Source organism: Vipera ursinii (assembly GCF_947247035.1).
Source record: "Vipera ursinii genome assembly, chromosome: 3".
In the NCBI taxonomy this organism is placed as follows: Eukaryota; Metazoa; Chordata; class Lepidosauria; order Squamata; family Viperidae; genus Vipera; species Vipera ursinii.
In genome coordinates this window covers 105,664,174-105,677,469 of record NC_139516.1, presented here as the reverse complement: position 1 = coordinate 105,677,469, position 13,296 = coordinate 105,664,174, and the positions used below count along the sequence as shown (strand labels likewise).

The 13,296-nt window shown below is 39.7% G+C and overlaps 1 protein-coding gene across 4 annotated transcripts in view; it reads left to right on the top strand.

Annotated features, from left to right (window-relative positions):
- Positions 1-13,296, top strand: part of LOC310638234 (uncharacterized protein C1orf21) — a 279,715-nt gene that overhangs the window by 154,807 nt on the left and 111,612 nt on the right. The window lies entirely within an intron of this gene.

The window sequence follows — 13,296 nt, the reverse complement described above, 5'->3', positions numbered from 1 at the left end:
GGCCAGGGTGGGCGTGGCCTACTGGGTGGGCGTGGCTAGAGTGCATATGGCCTACTGGGTGGGCGTGGCCAGCTCTACATCGTTCGCATCAAGGGTGCCTATGGGGGCCTGGGCAGAAGTGGGACAGATCTGAGGGTCTCTGGCAGAAGGAGGGTCTCTGGGCCAGGGCCAAGGCAGTGGGGGCCATTCCCCCACTGTTTCCAGGATGGCTTCGCGGGCCACATGAAACCACTTCACGGGCCGGATCCGGCCCCCGGGCCTTGTGTTTGACATGTCTGTTCTACATGTTGGGGGGGGTCCTCATAAACAAAATATTTTAGAACCATGAGGACATTTTTGAGATAATTCTCAGCTGTAGAACAGCGTGTCCTATTTGGAGCTTTCTCACAACATTGTGTTAGGGTCAGTGATTTTTAGGTCTTTAGCATTTAACAGCCCAACTCTTTTAGGAGGCTACCTAAATTTATGTTTATACATAAATCATGGTCAGCTTCTTCAGTTTCTCCCTTTTATGGTTGTTTATGTTTATTTCAAATTGCCAACATAGCTGGATCATGGAGAAAGCTAGGGAGTTCCAGAAAAACATCTACTTCTGCTTCATTGACTATGCTAAAGTCTTTGATTGTGTGGATCATAACAAACTGTGGCAAGTTCTTAAAGAGATGGGCGTACCAGACCATCTTATTTGTCTCTTGAGAAACCTATATGCGGGTCAAGAAGCAACAGTGAGAACTGGACATGGGACCACTGATTGGTTCAAAATTGGAAAAGGAGTCCAGCAAGGCTGTATACTGTCGCCCTGCCTATTTAACTTATATGCAGAGCACATCATGAGAAAGGCAGGGCTAGATGAATCAAAAGTTGGAATTAAGATTGCCGTAAGAAATATCAACAACCTAAGATATGCAGATGATACCACTCTAATGGCAGAAAGTGAAGAGGAACTAAAGAGCCTCTTGATGCAGGTGAAGAAGGAGAGTGCAAAAGTTGGGTTGAAACTTAACATTAAGAAAACCAAGATCATGGCATCTGGCCCTCTCAATTCCTGGCAAATAGATGGGAAAGAAATGGAGGTAGTGACAGATTTTATTTTCCTGGGCTCCAAGATCACTGCAGATGGGGACTGTAGCCAAGAAATTAAAAGACGCTCCTGGGGAGGAAAGCCATGGCAAATCTAGACAGCACACTAAAAAGCAGAGACATCACCCTGTCAACAAAAGTGCGTATAGTCAAGGCTATGGTCTTCCCAGTTGCAATGTATGGCTGTGAAAGTTGGACCATAAAAAAGGCTGAGTGCCAAAGAATTGAGGCCTTTGAACTATGGTGCTGGAGAAGACTCCTGCGAGTCCCTTGGACTGCAAGGTGATCAAACCGGTCAGTCCTAGAGGAGATCAATCCTGACTGTTTTTTAGAAGGCCAGATCCTAAAGCTAAAACTCAAATACTTTGGCCACCTAATGAGAAGGAAGGACTCACTGGAGAAGAGCCTAATGCTGGGAAAGATCGAGGGCAATAGAAGAAGGGGACGACAGAGAATGAGGTGGCTGGATGGAGTCACTGAAGCAGTAGGTGTGAGCTTAAATGGACTCCAGGAGATGGTAGAGGACAGGAAAGCCTGGAGGAATGTTGTCCATAGGGTCGCGATGGGTCGGACACGACTTCGCAGCTAACAACAACAACATGTTTATTTCAAGCAAAACTCATCATAGCAGCTGTATTTTGATCTACATTTGGTATGGTTATTCAAACATATTTCTAAATCCATGTGCTTCATTTATATGTAATTGCCTTTTCTCAGGGTACCCTCCAGGTTGGAAGTCATCTGGAATTACTCACAGGGATTGAGATCTCAGAAACTAGGAAATGCAACAGACAGAACAGGAGGCTAGATTTATTTTTGTAACTTTTTTTTAAAAAAATTATCTAACAATCTTCCAAATCATCCTCAGGGCAAAAGGTAATTGCTTCGTTTAAATTAGCAGTTGTCATTTCAAAACAGAGGCAATATCTCTCTTGGGCTGCTTGGCATAATATGGGAAAGGGATGTCTTACAAACCAAACAAAGGGTATAACTAGTTCAACTGAGTTAGAATGAGATGAAATTGTGATTTTAATTTGTTCAACACAGAATCTTTGTTGGTGGTGTTAGTTTGTACATTCATTTTTTATTGTTGTAAATTCTGTTAAGAATTCAGTCTTTCAGCAATGAGCCTCCATGGTTTTTAGATCTGTTTTTCTCTAGCAGTATTGTCTCATACTGCTCCAAGGAAGACTGTAGACAAAGAGAGTAAAGAAAAGTGGAATGTAAAATAAGTAGGCATACTTACCTTGAAAAGAAAAAATAATACCTTTTTCTACATTGGACTGAATTTATCAGTACCCTTACTTAAAATATTGACATTTCCTTGTGTTTCCTCCCACTAATTTTACAGTCTACATTGCTCCATACCTGAGTCTTTAAAATGTTTTCCTTGATTATTCTTAGAGTGGAGGGAGGATTTATTAAGATATCAAATAAAATGAATCCTCAGGTTCCTTTTTTATTTTTAACTTTCATCAGGTCCAATTTTTGCTTTTTTTCCTTTGAGTTGTAGTTACATTCAGTCATGTAGACCATCAGTTGGGCAGTTGAAATATGCTTAAATGCAACAGTGCTCACATAATGGGTTTTCATTGTAATATCATATTTAAAGGAAGTGCTATTGCTTATATAATACAATACTATGTTTTGCTAGTTTGAAAAAGAGATCAATTCTAGCAGAGAAGTTAAACATAATCCTTATTGTTGTATACAGAAAGAAATGAAATTAATATGCTAGGAATGACACAAAGTGCATTGTTATTAGATCTCTTAAAGGCTTTGCTAAATCTCATAGCATTTGCTCCAGGAATCTACTAGGATTGTGCAGAGTTTCAGATTCAAAGTGGAAAAAGTGCTTCTTAGAATGCTGAGGTACTCCCAAACATCTGTAAATCCTTGAAGCAGCTGGATCTTTCCCTGGGAAGGCGTAACTGCCCTCTGGAACAGTGAATGCAGCCTTTGCAAATGTAAATATATACATCATCTACAGTACTAGACAAATCATGTGAGTGTCTTGACATTCCTAGGCAATAAACAATCCGGTATAATAATATAATTTAAATAATAAAATAAATACCCAATTTTCAGTGCTATATTTAGATTTAGATGTTATTTATATAAATTATAAAATTAAATTCTTGTATCCAAGCAAGTTTCATTATGCCATGAATTTGTAAAATCCTTTTTAATTTCCTTCTGCTACCACTTAGTCTGAATTCTATTTATTTAAACTATTTGTAAACCATTTTCCCAATGTTTAATGTATTTTAGGCTATCCAAAATATTTTTCATATTTTTATGAGTCTTACATCTTCTAATATGTTTTTTTATAGTTGTTTAATTGCAGAAGTCTTCTAAGGCATAATTTCGAAACTCATAAATATGCTGTTCGTTTAAAGTTGTGTTCTGCTAGTTTCCTCCAGTCACTTTGAATCAGGAAATTTGAGTTAGGACAGTGTTCAAACCAGAGCTGGCAAATGGCTTGTCAAAAATTTTCCACAAAATTTGTGGGCTGTAAACATTGGATGACTAATTTTTCTGAGCTTTCCAGAAGAAATTTTCTAGGTAGTGCATGGTCCTTGGTGTGAAACTGTTTTGGACTCATATCTACTTATGCTCAACTGTGAAATTTTGATAGATATAAAGGCTGTCCTGCTAATGAAAAAATTTCATAGCTGTGTCTCAACAATTTGCATGTGATTTCTTGAGATGGCAGCTTATTATGACTTGTAGATAAAAATGTATTAAATATGAACTGCAACTTTGAAAGGAAAGAAAAGGCTGGTTATGTTTTATAATGATATATACAGACAGATATATCCAAAGTTGGAAATTCAGTGCCAAATGCAAATACACAATAAAACATTTATTGGAGTTCTCTCCATTTTTCCTGTTGTGTTACATAGAATAAGTCTATTTGTCTTTCTATCACGCCTACTTGTCTTCCTCAAGAAGTTAACAAATTCCAACTGCCTTTTAAGTTTGGGGCAGAGCCATTGAAAAAAGTGCTGATTGTCTGTTAATCTTCTGGTCAGGATATAAAAGAGGAAATACTTGTTTTGCGTTTTGGGGGAGTAGGAAAACAAGATTTGCAAGGAACCACAGCCAATCCAGGTATCAATATGATTTATTTGGTTTTCATTTTGCGCAAATGTAAGAAAACCCAATTTATGACTTAATGTTAAGCATGAATCAGACAATTATAGCTTCAGCGTGGATTACTTTGAGCTATGGTGTTCAAGCATCATAAGTTGGTTATGCTCCCAGATGTACATTATGCAGCATCACAAATGGTAAAACTTCAAAAACAAAAGAATTTATAAAATAACCAAGAGATCTTGTTGCAATAAATCCATATCAAAGAAAATCTAAGTTGGATATTGCTTAGTATTTTATTTCTTTCTTGTACTCTAGAAATATCACAAATTAATATTTACTCTCATTAATGAACTTAAATCTTCTTCCAATTTAAAAACTCAATTGGTTACTGTTTGTAAATTCCTCTGAAACTATTAAAAGAAAATGTGCTAATGTACTGCATAAATGTTTTGGAACACAAGCCGTTTTCATGTCTTGTTCAAGGGAATGCCCTGTGGAGCATCATTTTTTTTTTCTTCTAGCTGAAGACAAAATGGTTGGGGGAAAACAATGATATGACTTCCCTGATCCAAGAATACAAATAATGTGGACTTCCATCATGTATTATTTATCAAAAATTTCTAATAAATCTTAAGTGGCTTTAAAAATCTATATGGAAAATACAAGTTTTAAATAAAGCTTTGCAGACTGCAAATAATAGCAAGTAGCCCTTTTGAAAGCAGAAGAGGGAAATGATATTCTAGAGTTTTTCTGATTTTTAATTCAGACACATTTCTATTTTTGCAGTAGTTTCCCTTTTCATGCTTTCAGGCATTCTGATATTTTAAGTACATAAAAGAGGCACAAGACTTCAGTCTCACAAAGATTACCAATCTGTTTCCTGTTTTTGAAATCTATAAGCAGTTCTTTGTTTGGCTTGTAATGGAACCCTTAGTCTGGTGCAAAGGGAAGGGAGCTGGATAATTGTTTGTTCTCCAAAGTATAAAGTGCAACCATAAAAGATATTTTAAAGTGTTTTTTGTGTTGCTGCACTGAGATGCTCCTGGCAATAGCTCTACAAAAACCTAGTACTGAAAAATGAAGAGGCTTCATCTTTGCCTGAAGTGAATCAGTTATGAGGTATCCTTTCTTCTTTAAATAAAAACTCACTGTAACAGCAAATTGTGAAGTGTATTTTCTAAGAGCCCAGGGCAAAGTGCACATCAATAATGGAACTATGCCAAGGTCTATCAACTCTCGTCATGGCAGTGTATATAGGCGTCGACATGACGCCAATCAAAATATACCATAGTAATTACCTAGAATGAGTGCATAAAAAACAAGTAATGATCTTTTTCTAGATCTAGATCTGTGCTTTCTCAGTGACTTTGTTGACAAAAGGACATTAGTCTTGGCTCTTCTTGTGATCCTGGGCATCTCTGTGCTGGGCCTGCCAATTTAGGAAATTATGTGCAATTCTGGTACTGAGCCATGGCACCATGTGATAACCCGAATGTATTCTCATAAATCTCTAAACACCACTTTGTTGTAAGTTTACAGTGGAATCAATTCTCTCCAGTTGTTTTGAGCTGCCTTTGATTGTAGGAAATGAAGGATATGGCCTTGTGTAACATGAATATCGTTCTGGCAGGCTGACATCTTAATTACTAGAACAAAATAATTGTTCATGTAAACACTTAAGAGAAGGAAATAGGAAAAGAATCTAACAAGAGCACAGATTTATATTTAGATCATCATGTTATCACTGGCTTTTATATAAGGACAAAATTGCAGAGAAAAAGACTATAAAACTGCCGTTTGTCTGAGAGTAGTTGTTTCTGTTCTGTGTGAATGAAAGTGTTCAACAAAGTAGTATGAGCTTTATGGGCAGGAGATACCAACTTAGTCTCCATTCTTTAGAGGGAACAATCCTTTCTTGAGCCTTGAGATACCAGACTTCGCCTTGCATACCTTTGCAACTAACCAGTAGCTGACCTTTGTAAATAAAATGTGAAAGAACTATCTTATGTCGCTAAACCAGGGGTTGGCAACCTGAAAAAGGAAAAGAGCCACTGGGAACCGGTTCCATCACACATAAAAAAGTGGGAGCCGCGTGCGTGCGTCCATGCACGCGCATGCGCAAAACAGTTTTTTCTTGCGCATGCGCGGACACGCGCAGTTGCCATTTTTTTAATGTGTGATGGAACCGGTTCCCGGTTGCGCGACGGCCCGTTTGCAGAGCTACCGCCTTCGGCAGCCTGCAAACGTGCCGTGACAGCTTTCCCAAAGAGCGGCGCCGCTGCCCGTTTGTGCGGAGGTGCGCACGCACCTCTCCAAAGGTTTGGGGAGGTGCGGGCGCACCTCTCGGAATGGGCAGCGGCACCACTTGTTGGGAAAGCTGCCGCGGCCCGTTTGCAGAGCTGCCGCTTTCAGCAGCCTGCAAACGTGCCGCGACAGCTTTCCCAAAGAGCGGCGCCGCTGCCCGTTTGTGCGGAGGTGCGCACGCACCTCTCCAAAGGTTTGGGGAGGTGCGGGCGCACCTCTCGGAATGGGCAGCGGCACCACTTGTTGGGAAAGCTGCCGCGGCCCGTTTGCAGAGCTGCCGCTTTCAGCAGCCTGCAAACGTGCTGCGACAGCTTTCCCAAAGAGCGGCGCCGCTGCCCGTTCGCACGGAGGTGCGCGCGCACCTCTCCAAAGGTTTGGGGAGGGGCGCAAGCACCTCCGCCCATTCGGAGAGGTGCGCGCGCACCTCTCCGAACGGGCAGTGCCACTCTCCATTTGGAGAGGTGCGCGCGCACCACTGCCCATTCGAAGAGGTGCGCACGCACCGGGCGGCTGGGAGCCGCAGGAGACAGCTCCGGAGCCGCATGCGGCTCCGGAGCCGCGGGCAGCCGACCCGTGCGCTAAACAAACCTTTGTTCTCTTTGTGGCTAAACATCCTCTAGTCTAGTGTAATGCTTGTTTGAAGAATCCTTCCACAGCTTGTGTCTAAGTTATTGACAATAATTATATAACTTTTGAAATGTTTATAAGAGATACTGAATTTGACAGTTCATCACTCTTTTGAGAAGACTAGTAAGAATACAACTAAGACTGATGTATTGGCATTGTGATCCAAACTGCTATCTAAAATATATCTAGTATTTTACAATTATTGGATTATAAGGAAGAGATCTGTAGGAAGTGAGCAGCACTTTCTTTAGATTTTCCTATGGTTAGTTTTGGATATAATAAAGAAAACCTAGGAATGCTTTGCACATGAACTTCTCATGTATAATGTCAGGTGGGTTTCAAAATATAAAAATTTGTTCCACTTTGGTCCCTTCCATATGGATTGTTTTTCAACTTCTGTAACTCCCCAGCTAGCATAACAAAGGCTAGGAAGATATGCCATGTACAGTTGCAAGAAAAAGTATGTGAACCCTTTGGGATTACGTGGAGTTTTGCATGAATTGGCCATAAAATGCACTCTAAACATCATGTAAGTCACAGCAATAGAAAAACACAGTCTGCTTAAAATAATACTACACAAACATTAGCTGTTCTCATGTCTTAATTGAACATAAGATGGAAACATTCACAGTGCAGGGTGGAAAAAGTATGTGAACCCCTAGCCCAGGGGTCAGCAACCTGAAACAGTGAAAGAGCCACTCGGAACTGGTTCCCTCACAAAAGGAAAAACTGGGAGCCGCAAAAAATGTGTGCACATGCGCGTACATGCGCGCATGCACAGAACAGGGTTTGACTGAAGAGTGGAGCCAAGGCGAGATATGCACCTACCCTGCATTATTTGAATTGATTGGTTGAACTTTTTTAGTCCCCACTTTTTTTGGGGGGGGACTGCACATGGCAGAGGACTGGGAGCCGCAAGAGACGGCTGAAAGAGCCGCATGTGGCTCCGGAGCCGCAGGTTGCAGATCTGTGCCCTAGCCTAATGACTTCTCCAAGAGCTAATTGGAGCCAGGAGTGAGCCAACCTTGACTCCAACCAGTGTGATGATATTGGATGTGTTGCTGACAGCTGTCCTGCCCTTTAAAAACACACACCTGTTTTGGGTTTACTGGTCTCAAGAAGCACTGTCTGATGTGAACCATGCCTCGCAGAAAAGAGCTTTCAGAAGACCTACGATCAGGAATTGTTGACTTGCATGAAGCTGGAAAGGGTTACAAAAGTATCTCCAAAAGCCTTGATGTTCATGTGTCCATGGTAAGACAGACTGTCTACAAATGGAGAAAGTTTAGCACTGTTGCTACTCTCCCTAGGCGTGGTTGTCCTGTAAAAAGGACTGCAAGAGCACAGCGCATAATGCTTAATGAGGTAAAGAAGAATCCTAGACTGTCAGCTAAAGACCTACAGAAATCTCTGGCACATGCTAACATTTTTGTTGACACATTTACAATAAGGAAAACATTAAACAAGAATGGAGTACATGGGAGGACACCACGGAGGAAGCCATTGCTGTCAAAAAAAAATATTGCAGCACGTTTGAAGTTTGCAAAAGAGCACCTGGATGTTCCACAGCACTACTGGCAAAATATACTGTGGACAGATGAAACCAAAATTGAGTTGTTTGGGAAAAACACACAACACTATGTGTGGAGAAAAAAAGGCACAGCACACCAACATCAAAACCTCATCCCCACTGTAAAACATGGCAAAAGGAGCATCATGGTTTGGGGCTGCTTTGCTGCCTCAGGGCCTGGACGGATTGTTGTCATTGATGGGAAAATGAATTCCAGAGTTTATCAGGACATTTTGCAGGAAAACGTACGACCATCTGTCCGCCAACTGAAGCTCCGCAGAGGATGGGTGATGCAACAGGACAATGACCCAAAGTATACAAGTAATACAACAAAACAATGGCTTCAACAGAACAGAATACGCCTTCTGGAGTGGCCCAGTCAGAGTCCTGACCTCAACCAGATTGAAATGCTGTGGCATGACCTTAAGAGAGTGATTCACACCAGACATCCCAAGAATATTGCTACACTGAAACAGTTTTGTGAAAAGGAGTGGTCCAAAATTACTCCAGATCGTTGTGCAGGTCTGATCTGCAACTACAGGAAACGTTTGGTTGAGGTTATTGCTGCCAAAGGAGGGTCAACCAGTTATTAAGTCCAAAGGTTCACATACTTTTTCCACCCTGCACTGTGAATGTTTCCATCTTATGTTCAATTAAAACATGACAACAGCTAATGTTTGTGTAGTATTATTTTAAGCAGTCTGTGTTTTTCTATTGTTGTGACTTACATGACGTTTAGAGCGCATTTTGTGGCCAATTCATGCAAAACTCCACGTAATCCCAAAGGGTTCACATACTTTTTCTTGCAACTGTAGTTGAAGTTCCCATAGTATCATTTAAAATTTGACAATTTAAGGAAGAGCTTTCTCTAATATTAAGAAAACTCTTAATGTTGTAGAAAACTAGGGAAGTGGGTATGGTTCAGATAATGTTATTAAGAATGAATGGGTCCATTGTGTATCATTAGAGCAGAAGAAAAAAAATAGATAATGAAAATTCCAAGGTAGATATTGAGAAAGAATTGTTTAAAGTGAGAGGATACACTTTTTTTAAAAAAAGTAAAATGATTAGAAAGCAATTCATCATAGTGATGCTGCTCTGCTAATAGCATCTGGCTACCTACAGTAGTTATTGCTGTCTCCTAATATTCTTGAAATGTTCACATGATCAAGCTACACAAATGCAAGGCATGTTTTAATTAGTTTATCTTTTGATAATGGTTACAGCCTACAGAGGAACAAAAAAGTAGTAGTGGCATATGTGTTTCTTTGTGTGGTAAAATGTTTAAAAATGCTAATAGGAAAAACTGTTTAATCATTAGCAAGCAGCATTAGATCTTCTCTTGACCAGTATGTCATTTGTTTTTTTGAAACTGCACTGAAAGATATCTAAAGCAGAAATCAGAAATATTTGCTCTGAAGAATCCTGCATTATTATGTGAAGTTGTCAGTGAGATCAGATCAAGCAGTAAGTGTATGAAATTCAGTACCGTGGTTTATTATGGAACTTTTATTTCATCTAGTGGGACTAAATGCTAACTCCTCTTTTTGTGAATATTTTCAGCAGCAGCAAAAGTCAGTTTAGCAATTTTTCTGTGCCAGTTTTACAAATGCTCCCTTCTGCCGGAAGCAGTTCCCTCAGTCCAAACATATTTCATTTAGTTTCAGGGAGGTTGGAATGTAGCTAAATCTGGTTGAATGTAAGGTATCTTACAACAGTGTTCCCACTAGGTGGTTGCTGTTTGAGGATATCCTAGAATAGATGGCATCATCTTCTAGCTGATGTTGGGTGATCTTGAAAACTTAGGGAGGACTAGTATTAGATTGTAGATCAGAAAAACAACTCAGAAAGGAAGAAAAAAAACTAATAACAAACAACTTCTGAATTATTGCCCAGGAATTATACCCTTGAAATCATTTTGTCAATATGACAGGTAAGAAATATTGGTTTTGCTTCAATTGCTACTAGGAAGGCGGGTTTTTTTTATAATTCTTATAGCAAAGTAGATGACCATATCAAACTCTGATGTCTACTAGTTCATTTTGTGATGACTGATTTTGTTGGGGTCTTTGATGGGAACCCCAAGTCAGAAAAAAGTGCAGTAACAAAATAAAAGTATAGAGCAGTAGCAGAGGATAACATTTTTGGAGGGGAGGGAGAACATTCTCAGTATTAAGAGGTGTGTGTGTTTTTTTAAGAATATTTTTGTTCTCGTTCTGTCTACAGTGTTACTTTTCAAATTTTAGAAGCCAGGTGTTTTGCTAGTTTTAATCTATACTTTCTGATAATTAAGCTACCATTTCACTGTTAGGGCTGGAAAAACCTGTAATGATCAAGTTTCATGTGCGCTTTTTAAAAATTCAACTTTTTTCATTTGTATCACATTTTCAAACAAAACCAGATGGAATTCCATTTAAAGCTGTTATCTCAAATGCAATTGCTAGAATATCTAGGGAGACATTGAATAGTTCTTCAGAGGGTGATAATGAAGAAGCCTGCAGGATATTTCCACTGGTTTAAATAGTCCTTTGGACCTTTGCTCTTATGTTTTATGGCATACCCTGAATAATTGCAGTCTATGGATTATAGACTACTATTCCATTTCACTGGGAGGATAGATCATCCAGAAAAGTTTGAGAGCTCCTGGAGCATGTGGAATATGGTTCCAATCTTTAAAAGTTGATCTAGAAAACTATACTATAGATCAGTCAGGTTGACATCAGTACCTGGTGAATACAGTATGTGGAAAGGATAATGAAGAAGCACACTTGACAGCACCTAGAAATGAACAAAGTGATTACTAGAAGCCAGCATGGTTTTGTTAAGAAGAGGTCATGCCAAACCAATCTTATTGAGTTCTTTGATAAAGTAATTAAATGGACCAAAGTAGACCTAAGTGGACCAGGTGAATACAGATAACTATGCACTCTATACTGTGAATATAGATCTATATACTTAGATTTCAGTAAGGCATTTGATAAAGTAAATAACAGCCTACCTCTTGGTAAGGTAGAATAATGTGAGATAGACAGTGCCACTACCAGATGACCAACTGCAGGATGTAGCTTCACAGGTACAGGATGAGCAGTACCTGACTCAACAGTAGTGCCTATGAGAAATGTCTGTGTGTCGTGTTGATCACCACTTACATATGAGTCAGCAATGTGAGCAATCCTATGATTCTATGATTCATTTGTTAAAATTTAAATTTTCACGTGTATTTGTGTACATATATTTGTGTGCCTTCATGCATTCCACAGACACAGCAACAAGCCTTGAAAACGTACAAGAAAGATATTGACATGGTAGATAACTTATGTTATTTAATAAAGGAACCAGCAGAAATATACCCTGGAGTAAGACTTGGTGGAGTTAGCAATGAAGACTTGGAAATGATATTGAGATTCCTCTCTCTCTCTCTCTCTCTCTCTCTCTCTCTCTCTCTCTCTCTCTCTCTCTGTGTGTGTGTGTGTGTGTGTGTGTGTGTGTGTAAAATACATACAACACACATACAGAGGCCAGAATAATTTGGACAGTGGCATTCTGTATAAAATTATATGGAGGCAAAAGAAGCCCATAATACTGTAAAAGATGAAAAGAAAGAGAGGAAGCGAACAACCAATACCAAGATGGATGAATTCAGTAACAACAGTAATGAATGCACCACTGAGAGTCATAAAAAGCCAGATTGGGGACAAATCATCCTTGAGAGAGTCTATCTGTATGGTTGCTAAAATTATGTGGCCTGGCTTCCAGTTCTGGATTTTCCATGCAGCCAGACGTGCAAGGGAATCGCTCCTTGTGTTGCCTGAATTTCTTCATCAGTGGGGCCCTATAAAGGGGTCAAAAGTCGCCCTGGAGGGGCAATGAGCAGGGGAGAGGTCTCTCCAGTCGGCGGTAGAAGGTCAGCAGCCCTCCTGTTGGCTTGGAGCTACTCTCCGAACCGAAGAAAGGATCGGCCACTCCCATGGCCCATCATTTAGCCGTTTCCTACCAAAGCCAAAAGCACAACAAAGCACTTGAAAGCACTTGAAAACTGGGTGAGAATTGCCTTCTTGTTTTCCTAATTGTCTACTTTCCCTGCCTAAAGCTTCTTGAATTTGCTTCCCCCTGCGAGTAGAGAGGAAAGGGATTTTTTCCCACCCTCCTTAAGACCGGCCTTTGTCTACATTGGGAGAGAAAAGAAAAAGCCTTGTACTAAATTATACTGATTTATTGGACTTACTGCCTTTCTACTTTTGGCCCAAAGTTCCTATATTTACAGAAATGGACTATTCTACATATTAATCTAAAAAAGGGGACAAAATAAATAAATAAATAAATAAATAAATAAATAAATAAATAAATAAATAAATAAAAAGATACTGTCTGAAAAAGATTTGAAGTACTCTGGGGATATCTAGTGAATACCGTTGGCAAACAAGCTTGCTTACATTTTGGACTGACCTTGGCATTAAGATAAAAACCTGAAACAGCTGGAGATGAATTTGGCTTAGACTTCTGGAAGTGGACTCTTACTGATTTTTGTTTGAAAAATAGCCTCCACCAAGGACTATTTATAATTATTACAAAATGGAGAAAGGATCAGCCACAAACCTCACTTGACTATAACCTTA